Genomic DNA, 14249 nt, shown 5'->3' on the forward strand with positions numbered 1-14249 from the left:
TCGTTATAAGGCTCTGAGGTTTGAGGTAATTGGTAAAGCAGTAATAGGTAACTGATATACATGTAAAATAATTAACACCTCCCACCCAATTAGCTACAAAATAAACCATTAAGATCCCTTACTTTTAAAGTTGAGTCATTGTAAAGGAAGAGAGAGATAAAGAGAGAACTAGCTTATTAAGGATTTGGGGACTGTATTGTTACTTTCTGAACAACTGTAAATTCTTCAGAAATCGAAAGAGAGAGAGCAGTTTTGACTCAGTACTTTTTCTTCTCTTCCAGTCTGGGGCATGGTCACCAGCCCATGATGAGCTCCTTATGGACTGATGATTAAAATACCCAATACTACTTTACCCAATGATAATTTTCATTTCCTCACATTTTCCAGGGCTAGCCAGTCACATTCCAGGGAATGCTCTGGAAAATATTGGCATTACTATTCTAGTTTCCATCCCTTTCAGCAGAGGTAGTACAGAGCTGAGCTGCAGGGTTTTTTTTACTCTTAATACAACAACTTTCTTCATTTTTCATTCTTTATACTGTATAAAGCCATTTATGCAATGTTGGATAACGTGTTCAGAGTTAAGCACTTTTGAACACTGTGTACACAAACCCTACCCTTCCATAAAAGGGTGTGTGAACCTATGTGTACGTAAAAGTTCACTAAAAATTTCACTAAAAAAGCCATCTCGTATGGTGAAAAAGACAAAATTTTAAAGTATTGTTCAAAATACATGTTTTCAGCAGTTTGCTCAGCAATCCCACGACTCTGTCTTTTCCTTCAACAGTGTTTGGATGGAACAGACCCAGGGACACCTCTTGCTTCAGCCTCCAACCACCCTTCAACTTTATTACCAGTCGCAACATTCAGAACCAGCCACCCTGCTATCCTCTGTTTCCAGGACCAGCCAGCATCATTTTGTGAGCCTAACTCCTTATTACCATCAACCATGCACTCCCAGATTCGTCAGAATTATTCTACTGAGGTGGAGGCCGCCAGCAACCGCCTGGCCAACATGCCATCTGCGGGCCCCCTACACCTACCTCTCTTTGGACTTCTATTTCGACGTGGCTCTGGAGGGTGTGGGCCACTTTTCCCGCGAACTGGCTGAGGAAAAGCTCGAGGGCGTCCAGCGTTTCTCGAAAACGCGAAACCAGCACCACAGCCGCGCCGTCTTCCAGGACGTCCGAAGCCATCTCAGGATGAGTAGGGGAAAACCCAGGACGCTATGGAAGCTGCCATGCTCGTGGAGAAGAACCTGAACCAGGCCCTTAGGGGCCTGCGTGCCCTGGGCTCTGCCCGCGCAGACCCTCAGCCCCGGCACTTCCGGGATGAGCAGATGAAACTCATCAAGTGGGCGCCCTCCTGACTAACCTCCGCAGGCTGGCTGGTCCCCAGGCTGGGCTGGGTGAGTATCTATTCGAAAGGCTCACCCTCAAGCACGACTAGGAGCCTCTGCAACCCAGCGGCTCTGGTGTCAGGGCTTCTGCCTGAAGCGTCTCTCTGCAATCCCCAGGCAGCTTTTTAACCACCCTGGAGCCCTCGCCCAAGCCTGGGACCAAATGGAAACAATAAAGCTTCTTGCAGAAAAACAAAACAAAAAAACATGTTTTCTACCTTCAGGCACATCAATAAGAAATGAAGATACAAATGATAGTGCATATCATATAAAATACTCATGAAGAATTGACCATACTCAACTACATGACATACCACCACATCATAAATATCGGCATTTAGTTTCAGACCAAGAAATGATTTCTCTCACACGCCTTAAGTTTTTGATACTATGGTTATATGAACTACTGAATTCTAATTCCCCTTAATCTTTAGTTAAACCTTAAAGTTGTAAGTGGAAGAAATCTGGAACTTTTCCCTCAATTAAAAATTATGTTGAATGAGAGGTGTAGAATAAATGAGAGGCCCCCAGCGCCACCCCCCATTTCCTGTGAAAGGGCAGGGTGGGGTCTGCCTTGCAGGCCAATGGTGAAATACCACTACTCTGATCTCTTTTTTTTTTTTTTTTCACTGACACAGTGAAGAGAGGAGCGGCCAGCCCCAAGGGTCTCTCCTGGTGCCAAGCGCCCTGGCCGGCTACACGCCGGCAGGGCGCAACTCACTCTGGGACAGTGCCAGGTGGGGAGTTTGACTGGGGTGGTGCACCTGTCAAACAGTAATGCAGGAAATTTTTAAAGAATTAAAGAAAAAAATTATGCTGAACCCCAATTATTAGAAAATTTAAATTATAAGTGACATTTTATTGGCACATATGCTCTAAAAACTCTCACGCACAAGCTGATAGTATTTAGTTTCATCTACTTTCCTTTTTCCCTTAATACCTGTCCATCTATAAAACAGAGGAAAATGGGTGTTAGCACCTAAATTAATACAGAATTTAAATCTGGGGAGCAGCAAATGAGCAGGCACGGTACATAGTACAGGATTGGTGTGCTTGGTACAGCTCACTTGAGGAGAGTGGTTATTGGACTCACAGACATAGAAAACAAATTTACGGTTACCAAAGGGGAAAGGGAGAGGAGGGATGAATCAGGAATTTGGGATTAACAGATACACCCTACTGTATATAAAGTAGATAAACCACAAGGTCCTACTGTATAGCACAGGGAACTATACTCAATATCTTGTAATAACCTATAACAGAAACGAATCTGAAATATATATATACATGTTCTTTTTCAGAATATATATCACTTTGCTGTACACCTGAAACTAACACATTGTAACTCATCTAGACTTCAATTTTTTTTAATAAAATTCAAATTAAAAATAAAAGAAGAGCAGTTATTGTAACTCCAGGAAGTCCTTTCATCCAGCTAGAGTTCTGGAACAGATGGCAATGCATTATAACTTATTGACATATCCAGATACATAAACTATATAATTTATTACATGCATCAGTCCCCTTTACACAATGCTTTACAACCCCACCCATGATGGGAGCAGAATGGTGACCTTTGTCCTTTAGTTTTTACACAAGTTTGGTGCTCTTTCTCAGCATTGCTGTTTCACCCTCTCCCTCAGTTTGACTTGAGATATGCATACAACTGAGAGAGTGATTTTTTTCATTATTAAGAATTATATATAAACTGATTTTTTTTTGGTACTGTAGATATTCCTGGTGAATTATGCATGGGTCTGCCAAGAAAGTTATAATTCTGTCACTCCAAATACATTGTTCAACCAGGAGACCTGGACAGATTTAAAAGTATGCTATGACTGTAAACCACTTTGAGATCCTTGGGGATGAAGCACAATGTATAATAATGCTATATCATATGAGAACGGGGAGGAACAAGAATGACAGAACACATGCGGTGTTAATCATTTAATATTATTTCTAAATTATTCAAAGTTATTCCCAAGACAAATGTTATCTTCATTTTGACATCAAATCCATGTAGACCTGACAGGTAGAAAGAAGACTGCTGCTTTAAATTTTCCCTGCCTTTTTTCTTCAGATTCATAAGTCAATAGTAAGTTGGCTTGCTTCTTCGCAAGAAGACAGAACTGCGTCGATAGATATCATCCATAAAATAAAACTCCGATCACACCCCAGGGAAATGGTTTTTCCCTAGACACTCATAAAATCCCCACAGTGGTCAACCTGCTGTTCTACCTTCTCTGTCTTTCACATGGACAGAAATCGCTTTCTTTCTTGAATTCAACAGAGATTTGGCTTTTTCTAAGGCAGCCCTCAGGGACATTCTGAAAGCTTTCTCACGATTGTATCATTTATTTATCTGCCACAAGGAAATGCAAGCAAAAAGCCCCGCTGTAAGTAACAGCTAGACGTTGCATCTGAAGTCCTTCTTCCCTTACGCTCGGGTCAAGGCCTGGCTGTTTAGTTCTCAACCACAGAGTAAGTCATTGTCACTATTTGGTAGAGGAAAGCAAACTGAGGAAAAGTGAAGCAATCCTTTTAGAGAAGAGAAAAAAAAAGATTGGTGAAACTCAATAATCTGCCTTCTTCAGCTGGAGAGCAGGCTTTTATCTTCCCTTACAAGAATAGATACAGAAGTGTTCATCTTTTCCTTCAATCACGTCAATGAAAATTTTCCTCCTGTTGCTAATGAGAATTCTGAAGGCACTTCCAAATGAGTTTTGACATCATCTTTATGATTAAAGGAAATATGTTTAAATGAAAGCTGGGAAGATTGCAGCAAAAAATCATCAAAACAAAATTCAGCATTTCAGTTTAGGAGGCATCTCATATTAGTAGATTAAAGATTGTATTTTTAAAGTCCTGCCTATTATACAAAACGCCTACTTCTGTGAAAAGCTTTATTTCAAAGACTCGATGGGGCTTCAAAGAACATACACCCAGCACAACACAGGCAATCAATCTACTGGATGACTCAATGAATTAAGGACATCAGATTTTAGTGTTCTGAGGATTCACTGAATGATACTTTTGCCTCAAACACGTGTATAAATCTGTATCTCTCTGAAAATGAATATACACTGATGGAGTATGTCTGTACAATTGAATTATATATGAACCATCAAGAATTAATAAGCAGAAACCTCAATAAATACAGTTGGTGGACCAGAAGGGGGAGCTCTCATGCTCTGGGAGATATCCCAGACCAACAGGAAGAGGAAAGACTCCTCCTCTTTCCTGGCAAGGACTCAGCCAATGAAAAGCCATGGACTCTTTGTTTACTGTAGCCCCTCTGACTTCCTGGTCCTCTCTATGAAAGGTTCTCCTTCCCTTGCTGGCAGGGGGTAGCACGTGGTTTGCCATGGTTGCAGACCCTGAACGGCAATTCTCTGCTGATCCTGAATGAACCTATCTTTGCTGGAGAAATAAATATATGGGGGTCTGTATGTTTCAGGTCAACATTTTGGTGGCCTTTATGGGGACCAGGGAAGACTCCCAATGGCTCCAGGGCTGATGAGCAAACAGGTGTGGTACCCAAAGTTGAGCCCCTTGTCGCTCACTGCTTTTCTTACCAATCCTGCAGTTTGAAGGTATATCATTCTCCTGGATCTGCGCTTAACACTTTCTTTGCCTAAGTTCTAGGACTTAACCAGAAAGACAAAACCTTTGAATGGCTCCTGAGCAAAGGCTGGGGAGCTTCAAATGTTAAAAAAAAAAAAAAAAAAAAAAAAGTAAGGTGATTTGGGATCAGGTTGTTTGACTGAGGTTGGCTCGTTTTTGATCCTCTCAGGAATAGGGGTTGTTTCTCTGAAACAGGCTGGGTTTTTCAGCCTTTGGCCTACTCCTTTGTAGACTGGCTTTCATTTGGCCTGGCTTTGGGACCAAGCTGTCTCCTTAAGACAGGTTGGGATTGGTTTGCAAGCTATTTCAATTGAGCCCTTAGTGCTGTAAGCCATTTAAGCTGTTTGAAAATTGTTCTTTACTTCAGAGGAAGAACTTCTAGAAAATGGGATCACAGTTATCTGAGTATTTTGAAGGCACCTCCCTACAAGGAACCTCAACCTATTTTATGTTTAAATGCATTGGTCCTTCCTCATGCACATTTCTAACTAAATGGACTGACATGTGCAAAAGCAATTTAGAACATCAATGGTCATTATGTGGAACTTCTGAAATCCCCAAACTTAATTTCCCTAAAACCAAAGTGTACTACAATAGCTCAGAAATTCCCAGAACTGAGTGGAATGCTTATTTTGATTGGTATTTTGAGGCTAAAATTGCCTCTCTGCAAAATAAGATATTGAGGTTAACTGAGGCAAACAAAGATAAAATGGTGCCCAAAGCCTTAGGCTCTCCTTTCTTGGCGTCTTTGTCTCAGATTTCACCTCCTTCCCTCCTTCCAAAATTCTTACCTTCAACTTGAGCAAATGAAGGCTCCGAAAAGAAATCAAAACCCTCCTAGTTTCTGCTATTATTGCAAAGAGCCAGGACATTGGAAAAGAGATTATTACAACTTTAAGTGCTGTAGGCACCTTTGGCCCTCTAACCAGCCTTTGCAACATCCTCCCAATTCTTCAGGGAAATACAAGGACTCTTCCCAATTCTCCCTGTTAATCTGCTTGGGAAAACATTTTTCTAGACTGGGAATGAATCTCTTCCAGTCCCAAATGACACCAGAGCCACACTCTCAGTTCAAACCCTCTACTATAAAGCGGCCCCTGCCTCAGAGTACTGAAACAATTCAAACAGAGGGAATCTCTAATAAATCTCCAGAGGTTCCTGTCTCTGTTCCTGTCTTTTGTTTAGGCCCTTTGAGAAATACACACCATTTTCTCCTTAGTTCCTCCGCCCTTGCCCATTTATTAGGCCAAGATGTCTTAGAAAATATCATGCCAGAATTTATTTCTCCCAGAAGGGGGAAATCATCTTAGAAATTGACCATAGTCATCAAAGTAACTCACCAAGTGAATTATATGACCCTTTGGCATCTTTTATTTCTTCCTCTCTGATGTCTCTACAGCTGATTCTAGAAACACTGATCATTTGTCCCTATTGATTCAGCTACCACTTTCCTTATGGGCAAAATCTCCAACTCGGTCTAGTTGGTTATTGCTGACATTAGATTTCAAATTTCTCTCTTATGGCCAAACCTGTATATGTTTTACTAAATAGTTACAACTGTACCCCCAATTTTATGGGGAAAACCAGATGAAAGGGCCTTAAAGGAGAGTTTGAGGAAACCCCCCACCTGCCCTTGGGCATCCCAATGACCAGATTCCCTTTTTCCTTTTTGTATATGACAGAGAAGGGAATGCCCTGGGAATACTCACCCAAAAACATGGGGACCACCATCAATCCATAGGGCACTATAGACAAAAACTAGACCCTGTGGCACAGGGATACTTCCCTTGCATTTGTCATTATGGCCACTGCCCTTTCAGTTAAGGCCACCGAGAAAATCATTGTAGGATTCCCTTGAACCATTTTTGTACCTCATGTAGTAGGAGCTTTCCTGAATTCTCATTTCTCAGCCAGCCACCTGGCCTCCTATAGTCCTTTTGTTAACTGCTCCTCACATAACTCTTTTATGTTGTAATGAACTTAACCCAGCGGCTCTTTTTCTCTCTGTCACCAATGAAGTACCTCAGGACTGCTTAACACTGATGGACCACCTCCTGACTCCTTGTAATGATCTACAGGAAATTCCACTGGGTAATGCTGGCTTCTCATGGTTCTTATTTAAATGGTGACAATGGCAAATATTGTGCTAAGTATGGTATCACATGGTAACTCCTTTTGAAGTTGTTGAGGCAGTATCTTTATCTATGGCTACTTCTGCACAGCAGGCTGAATTACAAGCTCTTACATGGACTTGTGTTTTAGCCGAAGACAAAATTGCCAATATTTATACTGACAGCAGATATGCTTTTGGAGTAGCTCATGATTTTGGAATGTTGTGGAAACAACATGGCTTCCTTACTTCCAGTGGAAATAAAATTAAAAATGGCCTCTATGCTTGGGAATTCTTGAATCAATACTTTTATCTGCTGCTTTAGCTATTTTTAATATTTGGGGGCATTCTAAACTTGACTCTTTGGAAGCTAAGGGAAATCACCTTGCTGATATTTCTATAAGGACTGCTAAGGGAACAAACAGCAGCCAAACGTCTGGCATGGTCCAAAAGGATATTTCATAAAATTGACATTGATATCTAGAAGAGTGATATTGGAAAGTAACAGATCCCAAACATGGAAGTGGTTGATTGCAGTTGAAATGTGGAACACCAGATCCTCCTGCCTCCAGCCACGAAATGGGCAAACTCTATTTTGCCCCTACTGCATCTTAGGACTCAGACTTTGGGCTTACTGAACCTTAGGGACAATATAAATACTTCAGGATATTGGATTCCAGTGACAGCTGCTTTTGTCCTTGAATGAGTACCTATGCCGGGGGATAAAAGGTATGGTCCAAGTTGGTACGTCTGAAAGTGGACAGAGAAGAAAATAAAGATACTTTCTGCCTATGGCCAGAAACACAAAATGACAGACAGATAATCATGACTCTTACCAAGTTGGAAGTACTATATGTATACTCTGCTCCAAGGTAAACTTAGTGTGAAAAAAAATTAGGGGACAGCAGATATAACAGGAGATAAGACCACTACTGTTCCCCTAGTTCCCTACCAAAGACCTTATCCTGTGCATCCCCCATGTGACAGAGGGCACAATCACTTGCACTTTAAAGAATAGCCTATTAGGATTCTCCCTTGGGTAAGGGACACATTTACTGTATCCTCACCATACCTAACCTACTATGACTTGTATTATCCCAAAAAAGAGCAAGATGCCACTTAACTAAGGATTGTGCCAATGGGCAGACCACCTGGTTTGTTGCTTAAAGGCAGACACTCCGAGGCTCAGATTCAAGAACTATGACTCTAAGAGATCTGTGCCTTTGGTTACCAGCCCATGAAACTGACCAGATGCAAACTAGCAAAAAACCAATTAAGATTTTTAAAGGATTGGATTGATAGTCTGCCTGAAAACAAGCCAAAATTGTGGAGAGCAGTGCCAGGAGAAAGAAAGATGTTCTAATGGCACTGGTGGAACCCCCTGAATTTCCCAGTTAAATGAATGAATATATTCTAGTTTTTTTAAAAAAAAAAAAAGCCTGTATGATGTGGGTTTCCATCACTTGTGACTAAGCATCCTGACTAACACAAGGCTAAAGTGAATGGGAAGAAAATTAAACTGTACTGAGAAGTTCTGATATGCCAGAAACTGTGCTAGGCGCCTTCCAATACTCTAATTTAATGTTCACAATAACCCTGAAGGTACCTAGCATCTTCCCTCATTTTGTGTAAAGAAAATTGAGGCTCTGAGACCTAAGTACACATTCAATGCCCATGGCCACATTGTTAGTAAGTGGTGGATTCAAGATTTTATCCAAGTCTGTTTAATGGTAAAATGTACACTATTTTTACTAAAGTACACTCCTCCTCAATAAAATGATGGTTATAATAGTGCTTGACTCACAGGATTATTGTAAATACTCAGAATATTGTTAGGCACATAATAAGTGCTAAATAGTTAATCAAAATGCAAAGGGATAAAATAAATAAATAGACAAACAGTGGATCAAGGCATTTCCCCTTGACCTCAGAATTTAATATAATCTACAAAGGGCATGCTGTTTGATCCTGACAAACTCTATGATGGCTAATGGCCTCCATTATTTGAAATCTGTAGTCAGAAGATGGGTATATTCACTCACCAACTTTAAAAAGATTATTAATTATAATTGCTGTAAGTGTTTAAAATATAAAAGCGACCTATAGTCAAAGTAGATTTAGTTACCTTTTTTTCAGGAAAGCTAAAAAATTTTAAATATGTTTACTATAAAAATATTATCTGCCCACTATAATTCCTTCAGGGTCCCAAGCTGGGAATTTTTAGCATGAATATTATAAATGAAGAAACATTAAATGCATGACTTTTGTAATGAGATTTTTCACTTAATATACAATACTACACATGTGACTCGAACTGACTGCTATCTCAACTAGAATCTGCTTGAAAATTTACTTTGTGCAGTTTCAAGGTACAAAATAAATTATTCATAATGAGTTAATTATCATCTCAGTGTACCATCATTCCTAGTTTTAAAATGATATTGAAAAGATTAAATACTCAGGAATTTAATCATAATTTGCATACACTAGTTTTGAAAATAAGCAGCAGTCTCTTGATCAATGCAAAATCACAAAATCTTCCGGATGAAAGATAACCTTGATACCATAATACAGACAGAAAAACAATTTTCCTATTAAAAAAAAAAAAAAAAGCTAAGGACCACCCTCAATTGCTGGAGGACATTTTACAGTTTATTTTCATAAATTGCCTCACATTCCCCTTTCCTATGAAAAGAGGAAAACTTAGATCTCAAATTCTCTGTAGGCCTTTGATTTTCAGCATATGGAGCACTGGGCTTCAATAACGAGCTGAGTTCATGCCCCTGCTCTTCTCCCTTGAACGTACTGGTGCTGGCTCACCGCTGAATCTCCTAAACACAGAACAGTGGCTGACATGTAGTACTCTCTGCCCAAATTACTTACACTTGCATAGACAAGAAACTACCAAGTCATCACAGTTATTATTATGTCCTCCCTGAAGCCACTGTGAAACATAATAGCTGAGGAGTATAAACTCGGGCATCTCTGTTTCCTCCAGACCCCACAGAAAGCCTTTGTGATAACCAATCCCCCACCCGTAAAACAAGAAGCAAGGACCGAACTACCCAATAGCAGACACAATATCCCTCCGATTTTGAAAATAAAGAACCAATAGATAGAAAAACTTTATGATTTCTCATATTTAGGTTTCTAACAGACGATATTTTGGTTTAGTACTTCTTCCTGCCCAGAAATACAGATAACTGTAACAAACTGAGAAACTATACAGAATGAAACCACTTCATTTGCCAAGCGTGTTTATTCCTTGGTTGAACATGTGACAGATTACAATCAAGTCTAATTCTTATAATTTATCACTTATTTCAATAAATGTGTTGTTCCAAAATTTACTACAAATTCAAAGTCTTAGTGTCTGAAGACTCTATTTAACACTTTCATATTACTATCGTGTACTTTATCCTAGCATTGACACAGTATTCTGCACTCCTTCTTCAAAAACAAAACATGTTTGCTATGATTCTAACCAGTGTCTAGACATCAAAAGAAAAGTTTTCTCTAATCTTTCCACCTTTTAAAATACTCAGAGAATTTACTGGTGAGGAAGAGAAGAAAACTAGATCAAAGTTCTAACATTTTTAAAAAAAAACTATACGTTCCCATTTCTTGACAGATAAAGAGACAATAAATAAGATCTGCATCCTGTGATCAATAGAAATGTAGAGGTTGGAGTTTTATTATTTTTCTCTTGCTTGCTTTTAAAAAATAAATAGAGCTTGCTGATGACTTCATTACACCCAGCACTTCAAGGTAAACATAATAGAATTCCACTTTACTGGCACACTGCCATGGCATGCTCTTCTTGGTAAGTAAAAGATGACACTGAATTAGAGAACTTATTTCTTTATGGGAACCCAGTTATGGTCTTCTCTGGTAATTTCCTGAATCAAATCTGGGGCTACATCTTGAGTTAAAATTCTCATATATTCCCTTGGCACAGAGGTAAAGAAAACCTTCTCTGCCTTTCTCGCTAATTTCCCTCTTCAACCAGGTTAAAAATCCAACCTGGGATTTTTAACAAACACATATATCTGTAAAAACAAATAAATAAACAAACAATCAAACAAAAACAACTGCTAGAAGACAACAGGATTCTTAACAGATTTGAAAAGTAATGTAAAAAAAAAAATTACTCAAATACCCAAATGCTGCCAAGTTCTCTAGTCTTCTGAAGCCACTCTTTCCTATAATAGTCAAGTAGTAACCGATATAAATCACCATTTCTTATATAATGAAAAGTCCAGTATCCTCCCTAAGATCCAAGGATTCCTGGGGTGGGGGTTGGTGGCTGAAGAGGTGAAATCTCATCCCCAAATACACCCCTCACTGATTTCTCAATCTCCTTATCATCATAGGTCTGAAAACGGTTGACCTCTTATCTCCCCATTTTGTGGCCCTTGGTACCCCAGCCCCTCCCCATCTAGCACTCTTCCTCCTTCAGTCCCCAAAGCGCCAGTAACACATGTAGTGTGGAGTTCAAGGAAGTCATGTAGAATCAAACAAAGCCAAGATGAGATGTGGAATTTAAAAATCAAACTGGAGAAACAAACAAATGTATAGAGCAACACAGAAACAGACTCAGATATAGAAAGCTCGCTAGTGGTTATCAGTAGGGAGAGGGAAGTGGGGGAGGGGCAAGGGGCGGGGACTAAGAGATGCAAACTACCTTGTAGAAAATAAATAAGCTACAAGGATATATTGGTACAGCACAGGGAATATAGCCAGTATTTTATGATTACTTTAAATTGAGTATAACCTTTAAAAATTCTGAATCACCATGTTGTATAACTGAAACTGATACTGTAAATCAATCCTGCTTCAATTTTAAGAAATTTTGAAATTAAAAAAGATGAAATTTAAATAAATAAAATTTTACATCAAGAAGAAAAAAATCAAGCAGGAGAAATGTCAATCCAGTAAGTCCAAAAGTGACAATGAAGACACAGGTGTAGCTCAGAAAATATAAGAGAAATGGTCTCTGCCTTTAAGGAATATATATATACAGTCTACTGGGGGCATTTTGAAACATACTTGAGCACAATTTAGGCTCAAGCTGGGGCCTTTGTTATATACTTAATGTCTTTCCACGATGTTTTTTTCCTTTTTTCCTTTAAATGAAACTAATGATCAGAGATCTCTCATAGTAAATAGGAAGCCAAAGAGGTAAACCAGGTAGCTAGTGTTGTGTTTTCTAATTGGCCAGGTGATTGAAGACTTGTCTTGAGTGAATAACTGGCCAGGAAGTGGGCCGGCAAGGATCATGTTTTCAGAGGCTCTGATGGGGGGGGGGAGCTGGATGTTTCCACTGTCTTGCAAGATGTCCGATACCTGCTAATCATTACACATGAATCAGTAAGAAGAGCGGTTGTTTAGCCTGTTCAGTGCACCTATGTGATCATATTCTAATTCCTGATCGGAGTTCACTCTTCTGTGGGAAGCCATTCCAAATGAAATGTTACTCTTTCATCTTCCTGATTTTATTCCTTGTTCCTTAGAGTCAAAGAAGTGCTTGCCAAAAGGGTAAAATTTTCTGAAATATCCAGTGAGCTGAAAATTCACATAACTGCTGGATCCTAACTGTACTTAGAAAGAGTGGTAAAGAAAGTACATCTTCACCCTGGATAGTAGAAATATGTAACCAGAGTCAGGAATAGAGTTGTAGAAATAGACAAGACTGTCAAAAAAGAATCTTCCAGGCACTCTTGTAATCTACTTAGATATTTCAGTATTTGACCTTGAAGCAACTTCTGGCAAGTTGGATGGCATAATTTCCTAGAATATCATAGTGGATAAATCCATTAGCCTGATGACCCTCACTTGGCATTTTCAAAGAAATTTACTGCCGGTAGTGATAAGGTTGCGAACACTAAAAGCTGCTTGGCTGATGAAAATCCTGCTTGAAAAAAAAAAAAAAAAACTAGACAGATTTTACACCAGAGTTCTACCAGATACTCTCACACACCCACACTGTTAAAATGTATACTTTCTTAAAATATGCATTAAGGTCTGAGGATATCATGGGTATTATAAATTCTATTTCATCTTTGAAATTATTTTTAATCCAGCAAAAATGTTTTGAAACCTACTATGTGCAAGGCATATGCTAGGGGCTTAGGGGAGCACAGAGATGAATAAGAATCCCTTCTTCCTTCTAGTAACAGATAAGACAATTAGGCAAAGAACTAAAGCAGAGTAAGTAAGTACTAAATAGAGACACAAATACCCTATTGGGAGAGCTCAGGGAAAGAAGCAATTGATTCTGACCAACAAAGATTAGGGGAGGCTTAATTGAGGTGAGAACTGACTCATAGAAACCAAATTAAGCCACACTTTTTGTGGAATCAAACAAGATTTAATACAGGATGGGAAACCTGTTTAAAGATTATCCCTCCTACCAAGGGAGAAATGTTATTAATGAAATGAAAGAGCTTTTGGCCATGTCATCACGAATCCCACAGCCTAAAATGCTATCAGTGAATAATATCTGTCTTCAGGGGAATTGCAACATGTTACAAAAGTATAAAATATTTAATTCAAGAAGGACAATGTCATGACTCTCAGTTGTAGAAAAATAACATTTTGAATGGCACTTAAAGGAGCAGGAGGACATAAATGTTTTGTCCCCTAGAAAGATGTACTATAGAGTAGAACAGTAGTTTGCCTGGCTTAAACACAACTGTGATGCACTCTTCTCCCAAGATTGTCAATTATTTTGCTCTTATTCCATAAATACCTAGTAGGCCTTTGATTACTAATGTACAGTCATCCCTTGGTATCCACAAGGGATTAGGACCCACTTGCAGATACCAAAATCCGAGGATGCTCAAGTCCCTTACATAAAATGATGTATTAGTATTTGCATATAACCTATGCACATACTCCCATATACTTTAAATCATCTCTAGATTACTTATAATAGCTGACACAATGTAAATGCTATATAAACAGTTGTAATTGCAATGTAAAAATATTGCCAGTATGCGGTAAATTCAAGTTTTACTTTTTGGAATTTTCTGGAATTTTTTTTGTAACCTGTGAATACAGAGAGCTGACTATAAGCATGCATTTTAATCCCACGAAGGAAACTGTTTTAAGACT

The 14249-nt window shown here is 39.0% G+C and overlaps 1 pseudogene; it reads left to right on the plus strand.

The window, feature by feature from the left end:
* Positions 1-949: 949 nt before the first annotated feature.
* LOC140691852 (ferritin light chain pseudogene) lies at positions 950-1449 on the plus strand (annotated as a pseudogene).
* The last annotated feature ends 12800 nt before the right edge of the window (positions 1450-14249 follow it).

This window comes from Vicugna pacos, chromosome X (genome assembly GCF_048564905.1).
Source record: "Vicugna pacos chromosome X, VicPac4, whole genome shotgun sequence".
Taxonomy (NCBI): Eukaryota; Metazoa; Chordata; class Mammalia; order Artiodactyla; family Camelidae; genus Vicugna; species Vicugna pacos.